Raw genomic sequence first — 12730 nt, forward strand, 5'->3', positions numbered from 1 at the left:
AGAAATATGTTGAAGTCTATTCAAGTTTAATCTTGTAAGTAACAATTATTATAATAGCAATGATTACACCAGATTAGACTTTTCTTGTTCTCCTGAGAGAGCTTATAAACTTCAGATCCAACAAGAGAAAAGTTAGAGCTAAATCTCTTTAAACGCGTCCAAAATCAAAATAATACACTGATGTTTCATTTGCAAAATCATATTTTCCCTTGTCGGCATCTTGGTCTCCTGTTTCTCTTTACATATGGAACACGCCGAGACGCTTATGTTCTGGAAAATGGTCTGATGTTAAAGACGTGTTTTTACCGCAGCATTAAGACTAAGACCCACCACGTAGGTAGAGCACCTATTTTCTTCCCTTTCTTCTCCTACCCACCCTGGGTCTTCAGTGGGTGGCAAAGGAAACGTGAACACAGAATTTAGGCAGATTTCAGGAAATTAATTGTGTAAACAAGGCCTTGATAATAAGTCCTGAAATTTGGGAGATTGTTCAGAAGACTTCAGGTGAGCCAAGACTGCTTCCTCAGTAGGTATATGACATGTACATCCAAACACTAGAGAGGTGAGAAGCTGAAGTTTAAAGATTTAAAGTCTCTTTATGTTTTAATATTGAAAGTAAATATTCAAATAAAATTATCTCATTTGGATATACTTTGAAATGATTGATATTGATATATTATATGCTGTACTACCTTTCTATTCAAAAAGCCAGTAAAGCAAAAATCTAAAAATAGCAGAGCGGGAAGCGTTTTGAATTGGGAGCTATGGGATTTGGGGCAAGTCACCTAGAAACGTGAATTGTTTCTTCCTTTCCGTAAAACGAAATGCCAAACCGAATTATCTGTGAGGTGCCTTAAACCTGGAAAATGATATAAGTGTATGTAAAAATACGCTTCTGAAAAACTGTTTCTGATATAAGCAGCTTTGCAGGAAAGGCGCTTATATAAACTCTGAGAGGGGACAGAAATAATAGGGAAATGAAGCAAAGAACAGAGAAAAGAGTTCCTGGAATATGAGGAGCATCCTACGTAGAAACAACCAAAATAAAAGCTGGCTTCTTGAAAGATTTAGTAATAAATGTTATCATCAGCTTCGTAGTGATAATCTCTTAGAGTAAGAACACTCAGTAATAGGGAAGTGGCTAAAGGATCGTTCATTCAGCCAGTGGGTACTGAGCACCTACCTCCTTTGCCCCAGTGGGGCTGAGCCACGGCTGTCCCTGCTGCGGGCCCACGAGCCTCCCATGCTGACTTTGCAGGGGGACCCATGCACTTCCACGGTGGCTCCTCTCCGAAGGATCCTGCATCCAGCCAAGACAACCCACCAAGGGCAACCAAAATGAGGGGTGCTGATCCACGCTCTCAGGTCTCCCACGGTCCTTCTAATATCCTCCCTCTCCCCTGCGGCAGTTCTCTCGAACATGAGCCTTCTTCTAACTTATTCTGTGGCCCCTCACTCCTGCTGATGTATCCCAGTGTGTGTCGGTTCCTGGCACATTTCAATTCCTGCTTTCTTCCCCTCTCAACCCTCTCCTCAGGCTCTGCTTTTAGAATGAAGAATGTGTTGTTTTCCTAAAGAGGACACAGTACCCTACATCCTTCATTCCCAGGCTTCTTAGGTTGATTCATCTAGTACTCAACTGGACTTTCTCCAAGAATGTTTACTAAGGATGCGGTTGTTTGGTATTTCGGGCGATGCCTTCATATTTGACTGGTAAGTTGACCAACCTGATATTCAAGAACGATCCACTTTTCCTCAGGAATGCATATTCCTTTATTAAACAAGCATTTACTGAGCACACACTATGCACCATACACGGTACAGGTGCTGTGGACGTAGCATCAACTAAGGGAGATCTGGTTCCTGCTCTGTGGATCTCTATTGGGTGGTCTATGGAGACACTTTTCTGTTCTTCCTTGGTACTGATGGTTGCGTGAAGATGCCTGAGGCCAAATAGGTTCTTTTTTTTTCTTTTTTTTTTTTTTTTGATTTCTTAAGTTTCTTGCTTTCATTCAGATTGAATGCCTGAATAGTTGTATTTTCATTCTTATGATAGTCTATGATTTTATTGAGATAAGATTCAGTGTGTGCCCATTTCATTTGCAAATTCAGTCATTTCTTCATTTCAGGGAAACATTCCCGTGCTGTGTCACTGAATAGTTTCCCTTTAATATGGGTTATCTATATCAGAGACACCAATTATTTTATGTCATATTATCTCATTTGTCTTCCCTATTATGATGTCTTCCTGCTTTAATCTCTTTTTTTAATTTCCCCTCTGCTTTTACCATGATTATCTCAATGTTTTCTTCTATTTCAGGAATTTCATGTTCAGCTGGGCCTGTTCTCCTCTTTGCGATTTCGTTTGTTCTGCAGCATGCTCTTTGGGTAGGATGGTACTTTGCCAGGTCATTTCTCATTATTGCTCAGGCCTAACTTGAGAAGCTCTGTCCAGAATCTCTAATTATTCCTACAGAGTGTGCCAGAAATGTTCAATTTTGTGTGGCTCCATCTCCCAGATCATCAGAGAACAGTTAGCCTTCTCTGGCTGCAGCAGTTTTAGGGCTAAGTATTACGTTATGTTCATTGAGACGAAACTCAGAGAACTGACCTGGAGCTCTTTGATGATCATTAGTGGGCTGGGGCTCTGCATCCTGTCCTCATACTGAACAGTTCTCTTACCCTACCCAGTGGGTGGTATCTTCTATTTCCAGGGTAGGGAGTAGCCTTGCAGTTTTGGAGGGCTCCTCTCTTCTGTTCTCTGAAGCCATATTTCTATATAAAAAGCCATTTCTGCTCCTACATAAAAAGGCAGTCCTACTTTTACACATATGCTTTCCACTGATCTCTACAAAACTAACATTTCTACCAACAAACAGAAGGGAAATCAGACAGGACACACCTAAGCCTGCTTCTTTCAAGTTTGGAAACATTACTGAACATTTTTTTTTTTTTTAACAATCTTAAATCAAGTCATCCCAGCTGCCTGGGGCAAGGGTAGAAATAAGGTGAGGGAACATTATTCCAGGTTCCTGAAATCTTCTCTACCCATAACTATCATGGATCATGGATTAACACCTATATATAGGTTGGGACCCTGAGCGATGAAACCAGAAAAGCCTAAGCTTAAAAAATAAGAGTTGAAGAGATTTACCTGCGAGCTGTGCCTACCTACTAAGTTATGGCTTTGTAGAACATATGGCAACCTCAGGGTGGATGCAACTTCATTCTGAGCGGGAAGTCCGTGTATCTGAAGTCAACAATGACAACTAAGCTCTATAGAGACAGAATTAGGCTGTCCCTTTTGCTTCACAGGCCTCTTGTATGAGCACCACTGGGGACTTACCATGTCCCGTGACTTGTATAAAGGCTGCAAACTATCCACTATAGTTAGAAGAGGGCCTTAGAAGCTAGTAACCTGGAAAGTGCTAGAGAATATGACATACCAGGAGCTGCTACTGGATGTCATCACAACTGACAGTAAGGAAAAGTACTCAGTCCTGCTCCATGATTCAGCAGACAGTGGAGCGGAGGGAAAAGCAACAGCCAGTATTTGAAACAGTTGTTAAAAGATGATCCCAACATCCTTTTAAAGATGTTAGGCATCAGGACCAACTGACTCAATATCATCCAGTAATAGATGAAGACATGACATCAGGAAAGAAAGTATAAATTGCTGATTTTTTTTTCAAAATACCCCTTACTCTGGAGAGAAAAATAAGATATTTCTTCCGAGAAATTTGATGGTTTTCAAGGCTTTGTAACTGTGGGTATGGTGTCAACCCAATTACAGAGATTTTGATTTTGAACTCATACATCGTACCCTAAAATGGAACATAGCCTAGGAAAATCAAGTCATTTTAAAGTAAAGAGTCCAATTAAATAAATCTGCAGAATGTCTTGGAGTCTATCTCTGTGTAGATTTGAAATGGACTTTGAAAGGTAACGCAGGTCAGTCTCCTCGGTTTTCAAAACAGGATGTCAAGTCAGCCTCCGGCGTCTCTGGAATTTAAATCACATGGATCCTTCTGTAATCAACAGGGATAGAAGAGCTGTGCTTCAGGCACTTGTCAGAGGATTCCACCAGAAACAGACCGGACGCAGCTCTTGCCCAATGCTTACTTGAGGGAGCTGATATAGGACAGGCACCATCTAAGAACATGTTTAAATCTTTATTCCTCAAGTTTCTCCAAACTCATCCTCTGTGTTAAGCCAAATATCAGGTTTTAGAGGGAAAAAGATCTGGATCACATTATCTTAATTCCCTGGAGAAAGAATTTTAGTGGGCTAGGATTCAATGTCATATTCTCCATCTTGCTCAAAGTCATAATTAAAGGAACTGCAATATGAAAAATAATTATTTTCCATCTTGCAAAGTTGGGTTAAGGACTCACGATGACTTGAATTAAAACTTTAAAAATTCATTTCTAATAAAATTCAATGAAAAGATGATATTTGTTTCTCTGGATCAGGTTCCGTAATGTTGTGTTGAGGATGTACTCAGGAACCTGAGCAGACCTGGTTCAAATCCCAGCTCTTCCACTTACTGGTTGTGTATTCTTAAGCAGATTACCTCATAGATGAAATCAAGATAATCAGAGTACTGGTCTCATAGGAGAAGGGTTAAATAAGTTAATATATGTAGAGAGCTTAGATGACTGACATGCAGGGAGCTGTTACAAAAGGGAGGGAAGATACGACAATAACTTACACAAGTTCAGTAGCAATAGTGATGGAGAGAAGCAGATGGAAAGACATTTAGGAGTTAATATTGACAAGACTTGGTACTAAAGTGAATGGAATGGAATGGAATGGAATGGAATGGAATGGAATGGAATGGAATGGAAAGCAGAAGGATTTCTAATATTACACTAGGACCAGAGCTTACAGAACTAGAGATGAAATATCATTCATGAAAACAGAGTACACTGAATCATTCTTTCTTTCTTTCTTTCTTTCTTTCTTTCTTTCTTTCTTTCTTTCTTTCTTTCTCTTTCTTTCTTTCTTTCTTCCTTCCTTCCTTCCTTCCTTCCTTCCTTCCTTCCTTCCTTCCTTCCTTCTTTCTTTCCTTCTTTTTTAGTAGGCTCTACATCCAGCATGGAGCCCAATACAGGGCTCAAACTCACAAGTTCTGAGATCAAGACCTGAGCTGATATTGAGTCAGATATTTAACCGACTGAGCCACCCAGATGCCCCAGTGGTCACTGAACCTTGACTCCAGTTTGGATCTATTGAGTTTGAGGTGCTTTTGAAGTCGCTAATTGGCAGTTTGATATTTAGATCAGAGGCATAATGAAGCAGTCTGAACTAGCTATGTCAATGTGGAAGTTATCAGCTCCATATGAGGATGAGAGACTAGAAAAAATAGTTTCAGGTGAAAATAGAACTAGGGCTAAGACCTGAGGACCTCCAAGGACATTAAAATCTTATCACACTGATACACTAATTGGTATACTAGTATATTTACCTTGTATCTGTTTAAGTCAAATCTTAAAAAATCTGCAAAAACAGGAGGCAGGGATGGTGGACATAGATAATCCCAGCTGAAAGAAGCAAAACAAAATGTCTTAAAACATGTTATAAAATAGCTTTATTTTAAGTATATTTTTATTTTTATTTCAGTAGAGTTGACACAAAATATTGCATTAGTTTCAGATGTACAGCAGAGGACAACTATACATGCTATGCTGTGCTCACCCCAAGTCAAGCTACCATCTGTCGCCAAACAACACTATTATGATATTATTGACTGTATTCTTATGCTGTGCCTTTTTGCCATGACTTACACATTTCATAACCAGAAGTTGGTATCTCCTGCTCTCCTTCACCCATTTTGCTCAGCCCTCCACCACCCTCTCCTCTGACAACCATTGGTTTGTTCTCTGTATTTATAGATCTGATTCTATTATTTATTTGTTTACTCATTTTTTTAGATCCCACATATAAGTGAAATCATATGGTATTGTGAATACTTGTTTCCACTATTGAGAAATTAAGTGCATTTGATGATTAACTGTGATAATATTAAGGATTGTATCACTGACCTTTGTCCTTATAGCAGTCAATCTCTCTAGCCAAATTTTAAAATATATTCTTTCTTTAACACTTTCTTCGAGCTTATTTACACACACATCTTAAATAAGCTTTAATATGTTGACAACCAGAAGATGATTGCAGCTTGGACCTTCAATCCAGGCAAGTTCTCAGGGAAAAAAAAAAAATAGTGCTGTATTAAATGACTATCCAAGGCAAAATAGCAAAATTATAGTTTGCTAAAGACTGTGGAAGATTGAGAATGAATGAGATGATTAGTACTTTTTACATTAAATGTGACAGTTTTTCCATTTGTAAAAATGGATAATATAATAGTATTTATCTTGTATGATTTTTCTGAGGATTAAGGAAATTAATATAATTAAAGAACTTAAAATAGTGTCTAGCACATGGGAAGAGCTTAACACTATATAATGGAGGATTATGACATGTTTTTTTCATACACTAATGCATACTTCTAAGGAAATAATATTATTTTTAAAATTCTTATTAAACTATAAATTAATTCTAGAAAAAATAATCAGAAAATGATTGATTCCAATTCATCTGTAGTTGGAGATAACACTAAACTTTTCTGAAAATAAAATATTAAGTGAAAAATAAATTATCATGAGGAATTTACATAACATTTAAAATATGTTTGGACAAATAAAGGCAAAGAGTCATCATCAATGCAATAATTAACTGGTTTAGTTTAATAAAAACTAGCTATGATAGACCGTCTGTTATAACAGGGATAACTATTATACCTAACAAATATGTGAAGAGATGATAGATAGATAGATGATAGATAGATAGATAGATAGATAGATAGATAATGGATATAGGTATAGGTATTTCCCTAGGAAAAATCAACATTGTATTTTATTTATATTTAATTTAATTTTATTTATTTTATTTTATTTATTTTATTTTATTTTATTTATTTTTAAAGATTGTGTTTATTTATTCATGAGAGACACACAGAAAGAAGCAAAGACATAGGCAAAGGGAGAAGGTTCCCTGTGGGAAGCCTGATGCAGGACTCCATCCCAGGATCCCAGAGATGAGCCAAAGATTGGTACCCAACCACTGAGCCACCCAGGCACCAGATAATGAACATTTTAATAGGAATAATAGGGAAAATTTGGACGTTGATTATGTAAAATAAAAACATTGTGTTAATAGTAAATTTCTGAATAATACAATTGCACTATGATCTTTGTAGGAAAATGCATTTGTTCTAAAGAGATAAGAGCTGAAATATTTAAGAAGAATGTGTTGGGTGCAGCGTACTTCTGAATTATACACACACACACAAAAAGAAAGATAAATCGAATGTGCTAAGATGTTAACATTTAGTGGATCTAACAATAGAGCAAAACATGAAAAACAGAATAAAGCAAAATAAATAAAATAAAATAAAATAAAGCAATAAAATAAAATAAAATAAAGCAAAATAATACTTTCCAAAAACTATACCAGTCAGTTATGCCTTATCATCTTATTAAATCATTTATATTAACATATTTTCACTATCCCTTTCTTATCCAGATCTTCCCTATTAAGTGTGAACTTTCTCTGTCTATACATTACATTCCCTGTACCCTGCATTACAAACAGTAGGAACTTGAAAAATACTCATTTTTATGAATTAGCATCCATCTTCCATTGCATCAATAACTATTTGAAAGGGATTAGCATAGGATCTCATCATATGCATAAAGATTTAGAAAACTGTAGTGGACACTGTCGTTGCTCTGTCACAATGGTCTTGGATCTCTTACCCATTCTGCTAGCCCTTCCTTTGCTACTACTGTATGCTTTTTGTTTGCAATGGCTCATACCTGCAACTATCTTCCAAGAACTGGCCTTGAGGTATTGACCAACTTTATCCACATGTAAAGTCAGAAAATCCAAAACCAGAAATACCTGTAAATTTCCGTCCCCCACCCCCCTTAGGATGGCCCCTTCACCAATGACTCAGAGTGAGACTCACTCATAAACAAAATGTACATTCCGTAACTCCCCTGAAGTTGGATCCATCCCTAGACTACTTTTCTTTAGCTTCTCCTGCTCTCTTTCTTGGGTTTCCCCTGAGAACATCTTTTTGGTTTTGGTTTCATTTTGTTTTTTAAAGATTATTGATTTATTTATTCAAGAGGGCAAGAGAGACAGCACAAGAGGTGGGGGAGAAAGAGCAGAAGGAGAGGGGCAAACAGACTCTGCACTGGGTGCTGAGCCCATGCGGGGCTCAATCTCAAGACCCCAAGATCATGACCTGAGCTGAAACCAAGGGTCAGACACTTAAGCAACTGAGCCACCTAGGCGTCCCTTGGGAACACTTTGTTGCTCTAGCACTTGTAAGCGAATTTTTATCTCAAGCCCTGCATCATTTGAAGACAAATACATTTCATCACAAATTTTACCTTTTTGTTCTTACACTTTTGTACCAAACTGAGCAACTTATAAATCCCCTGAGTAGATGGTAAATTAGCATTCTTCCCAGATAGCAGTTATTTCAAAACAACGTATATGTATTTGGACCTTTTCTCTCCCATATTGTTTTATTTTAACAAAACATTGCTTCCCAAAGCAATATAGTCATACTCAAAAGCCTTAGACAAGATAATCTCTTAAAAATGTAGCAGATGGAAAAATTATACTTTAAAAAATGCACAGCAAAAGTTAAAATAGATCCTCTTTACCCATGTATCTTTCAAAGGTTCCATATCTCATTAAAATTCTCTTGTTCTCCAACACTCTTTTCCAGCTCTGCTCACACAAAAATACTAATCAATGATTGTGCTGTTCCGACTTTGCCCTGACTCCAGTTCTCGAAGCTTCTAGATGTTTCTCATTACTGCCTGAGCACACACACACACAGGTGTAACATATATAAATATATCTACATTCATCTGTATTTCATTTAATTATGTTTGTACTAAAAAAAAATTATGTTGTACTAAAAAAAAATTATGTTTGTACTGATTTTAATACACTATTTGTTTAGTTTTAAATAACGTAATGAGCATTTCAATTTCCAACCATAAGAGCCTAGTATTGTATCTCTGTCCTGAAAATTTGAAGCCACTTATATTAAGAAAATATATAACTGAGGCTAACTATTTTTCTAACTCCTATATATAAATTCTTGTTTAAACTTAATTCAGATAAAAATTAAGCTACTTACAAATATATGTTTAAAAAAAGCAAAAGAAAATAGTGATTGGTGAGAAAAATAAAAGAATATGGAGAAAAAATATAGAAAAAATGGAGCGTGAAAAGGAACTAATTTTACTATAGAGAAAGAACAAATTAATCATGGGTGTGAGAGAAGGAAGGAAGGTGGGAGAGGCAAGCGCTCCGTGTCGTACGCTGCCTGCCATTTTCAGTTACAAGTTTCCTTTATGCACCAGGATAAACACGATTATAAAACACAATGTTTCTTCAGTGACATCACTTAAATATGAGAGTTTCTAGATCGTTTCTCTCAATTAAATTGACATAACTCAGAAAAAAAAATATGGAAATGAGACAGCAGCTTTTTAAAAAGTCACTAATAAACTGGTGTCACCTAACACCTAAGATTCAGCATCAGTCTCTTCACCTAGAAATGTGAAGTTTGTGGATTATGTAAAGTTTACGTATTTCACCAGTTTTGATTTAAACATTAGTCCAAAATCCCCTGTCCTTAAAGATATCGTAACTAAAACATAATGTGATATCTGCTGAGGAAAATTCTACAAAACATAGTAAAATATTCTAAACACTTTTAAGTTATTTGAAAATTAAAATTTGGTAGTAGCTTTAAGCATATATTTTCCCTTTAGTTAATCCACTTTAAGATGCTATCTTGAAAATATTAGATATGCTAGGACTTATACAGAAGCAACTAGCACAAAAGCAAACAAACAAGCAAATTGCCTGAAAAGAGTAAAAAAAAAAAAAAAAAAGTGGTTGCCTGGAAGGAATCTCCTTTCTCTACCACCCCCAGCTGTTTGGACCTTGGTCCCAATATTTTTCAAGGCTAAGATACTCTCTTGTTATAGTCATCAAACCACTTAATGTTTCAAGGTTTGTTTTGTTGGTTTATTTCTTTAGTCTTTGGTAGTACCATATACAGCTGGAGTCTTATAACAAGACACATTACTTCCCTGCAGATGGTGAGATAACAAATACAATATTCCTCATGTTCCTATTTAGCTCAGAAACATTATAAACAACAATATAAGAAAAAGTAGGAAAACCTAGGCAACACGAGGATGCTGGTTTTAAATCTACTCTAAGATGGCAAGAACACATGTGTACTACTAAAAAACTTTTCCTTTTGTGAATTCTAAGAAGCAAATAGGAAAGAAAATTAAAAAAAAAACAACCACTCTAACTTTTTCCAGGTCCCAAATATGGTAAACATCTATAATGACTAGACCAACTGTAAACAATGCCTTCACGCATCTTTTTATTTTATTTCCATTTTTTCCTGGATGCCACAAAGGGTGCTTTCATTGGGTAAATTCTAGTAGAAAAATAATTATTGTCTCAATAGAAATAAAAAGAAAAGTGTCAGGGCACTTGAATGGCTCAGTCGGTTAAAGGTTTGACTCTTGGTTTAGCTCAGGCCATGATTTTGGGGTGGAGAGATTGAGCCCCACTCTGGTCTCCACGCTCAGCATAGAGTCAGTCTGCTTGGGATTCTTTCTCTCCCTCTCCTTCTGCCTCTCTCCCCACTCACACACTCTTTCTATATATAATAAATGAATAAGTCTTAAAAAAGAGAGAGAGAGATACAGAAAGAAAAAGGGAAGTGTCAATTACTAAAAAGAAATCTAACAATTTTACTTCAGGTGCTTTTTTGTTTTCAATTTTCTTTAGAAAATTTATAGTAGCAAAAGTCACAAATTAAAAACTCAAAATAATATTTCACAAGTTTCCCTAAAATAATTAGCACACAATTCTTTAATTTGTGCATATTGTTTTCAAGGGTATTGAAATTCTTGTTTCCTCTAATTGTTTGTTCCAAATTTTAAAAGATTATCATGCAGATTAGAAAAGGAGGCTAAGCCTGATACTTAGTAAGAGAAATACCACTAAATGCATAGAATTATATCATGTTAATTCAATTTTTTTCTTAATATAAATGCTTATTATTTCATGATGATATACACATGTAGCTATTTTTTTATTTTAAAGATTTTATTTATTTCATGAGAAAGAGAGGCAGAGATATAGGCAGAGGGGGAAGCAGGCTCCACTCAGGTCTCAATCCTGGACCCTGGTTGACGACCTGAACCAAAAGAAGACACTCAACCACTGAGCCGCCAAGGTGCCCCACATGTATTTCTTTTTTTTTTTTTATCCCACATGTATTTCTTAATATTAAATGGCTCATTAGTGGAGAGCTTCACCATATGGATGATAAAATAATATTTGGTAACTTTCTACTTATGCCATGAGTGTTTTGGATTACAGTATAGCATATTTAACATAGCAAGTTGTAAATAACAAAATAATAATTTAGTTTGTATTCTCTCCCATGAAAATAATAAAATATGGCACGAAAAGTAAGTGAAGAATGGGACCACATGAATGAAGGACATAAGATACTGTGATAGACAACCTCCAAGGCAGCTTCCAGTGATCCCTGCCTGTTTGATCCCTTCTTCTTGACTGTAGGCTGGACATTATCAGTAATTTCTAATGAGGGAATATGGCGAAGGCAATGGAGTGTCCCTTCCGAGATTCTAATCTGTGTCTTAACTATTCTCTCACTCTGCTCACTCAGGGAAGCCAGGCAGCATGTTTTGAACCACCCTATTCAGAGACACAAATGGCCAAGAACTGAGAGGGGGAAACTCCCGCCAACAGCCAGTAACTGAATGTTACCAGCAACCACGTGAGTGAGCTTAGAAGTGGCTGCTACCCCAGCCAAGCCTTCAGATGAGATCACAGGCCAGTGTCGACACCTTGATTGGACTCTCTCATGAGGGACCTTGAGGCAGAGGTACTCTGGTGGCCTCATCTGATTCCTGAGTCCCAGCAAGTATGACATAACAAATGTTTGCTCTCTTAAGGCACCTTATTTTAAAATAATTGTTACACAGCAATAGATAATGAATATAGGTGCCCATTGCAAACGTATTGGGTATGGGTGGAGAGGTGTTCAGCATCTATTCCCATATTCTTTCACAAATTACTAAATTCCCAGGGCTGCAAAATTAAAGACTATCTTTCCTCGGGTTCATTGTAAATTGATATTTTAAATGTAATTAATTTTGCTAATTAGAAGCAGTTTAATGATATCTGGAAGGCAAAACTTAGATTGATATCATCTTTCTGCTACTGTTTTCAGCTTAGCAGCTTGGTCATGGAGGTGTGGAGACTTTCTACAGCAGTGTTCTAGGGTGTAGTCTTAGGCTTCAAAGGGGTCTATGGTACTAATGGCCATGGAAGTCCCATCTGCAGTGGCCGTGTGCTCTTGAACTCAAAAGCTCAAAAATAGGCAGTCTCCTGGCTTTTTGTCCTTTGGCTATAACACAGGTAGCAGTTCCCTTACTGGATCAGCATCACGGGGTTCAGGGAGGTAAGGCTGGCAGCCAATCAGGAGTGCCCCCTTCAGTCCATCTCATGGTGATACCAATGAGTTCTCTTTCTGCTTAAAATGTCCAACACAGTGCCTACTTGATGCGAAAAAAAC

This window comes from Vulpes lagopus, chromosome 23, assembly GCF_018345385.1.
Source record: "Vulpes lagopus strain Blue_001 chromosome 23, ASM1834538v1, whole genome shotgun sequence".
NCBI classification, from domain to species: domain Eukaryota; kingdom Metazoa; phylum Chordata; class Mammalia; order Carnivora; family Canidae; genus Vulpes; species Vulpes lagopus.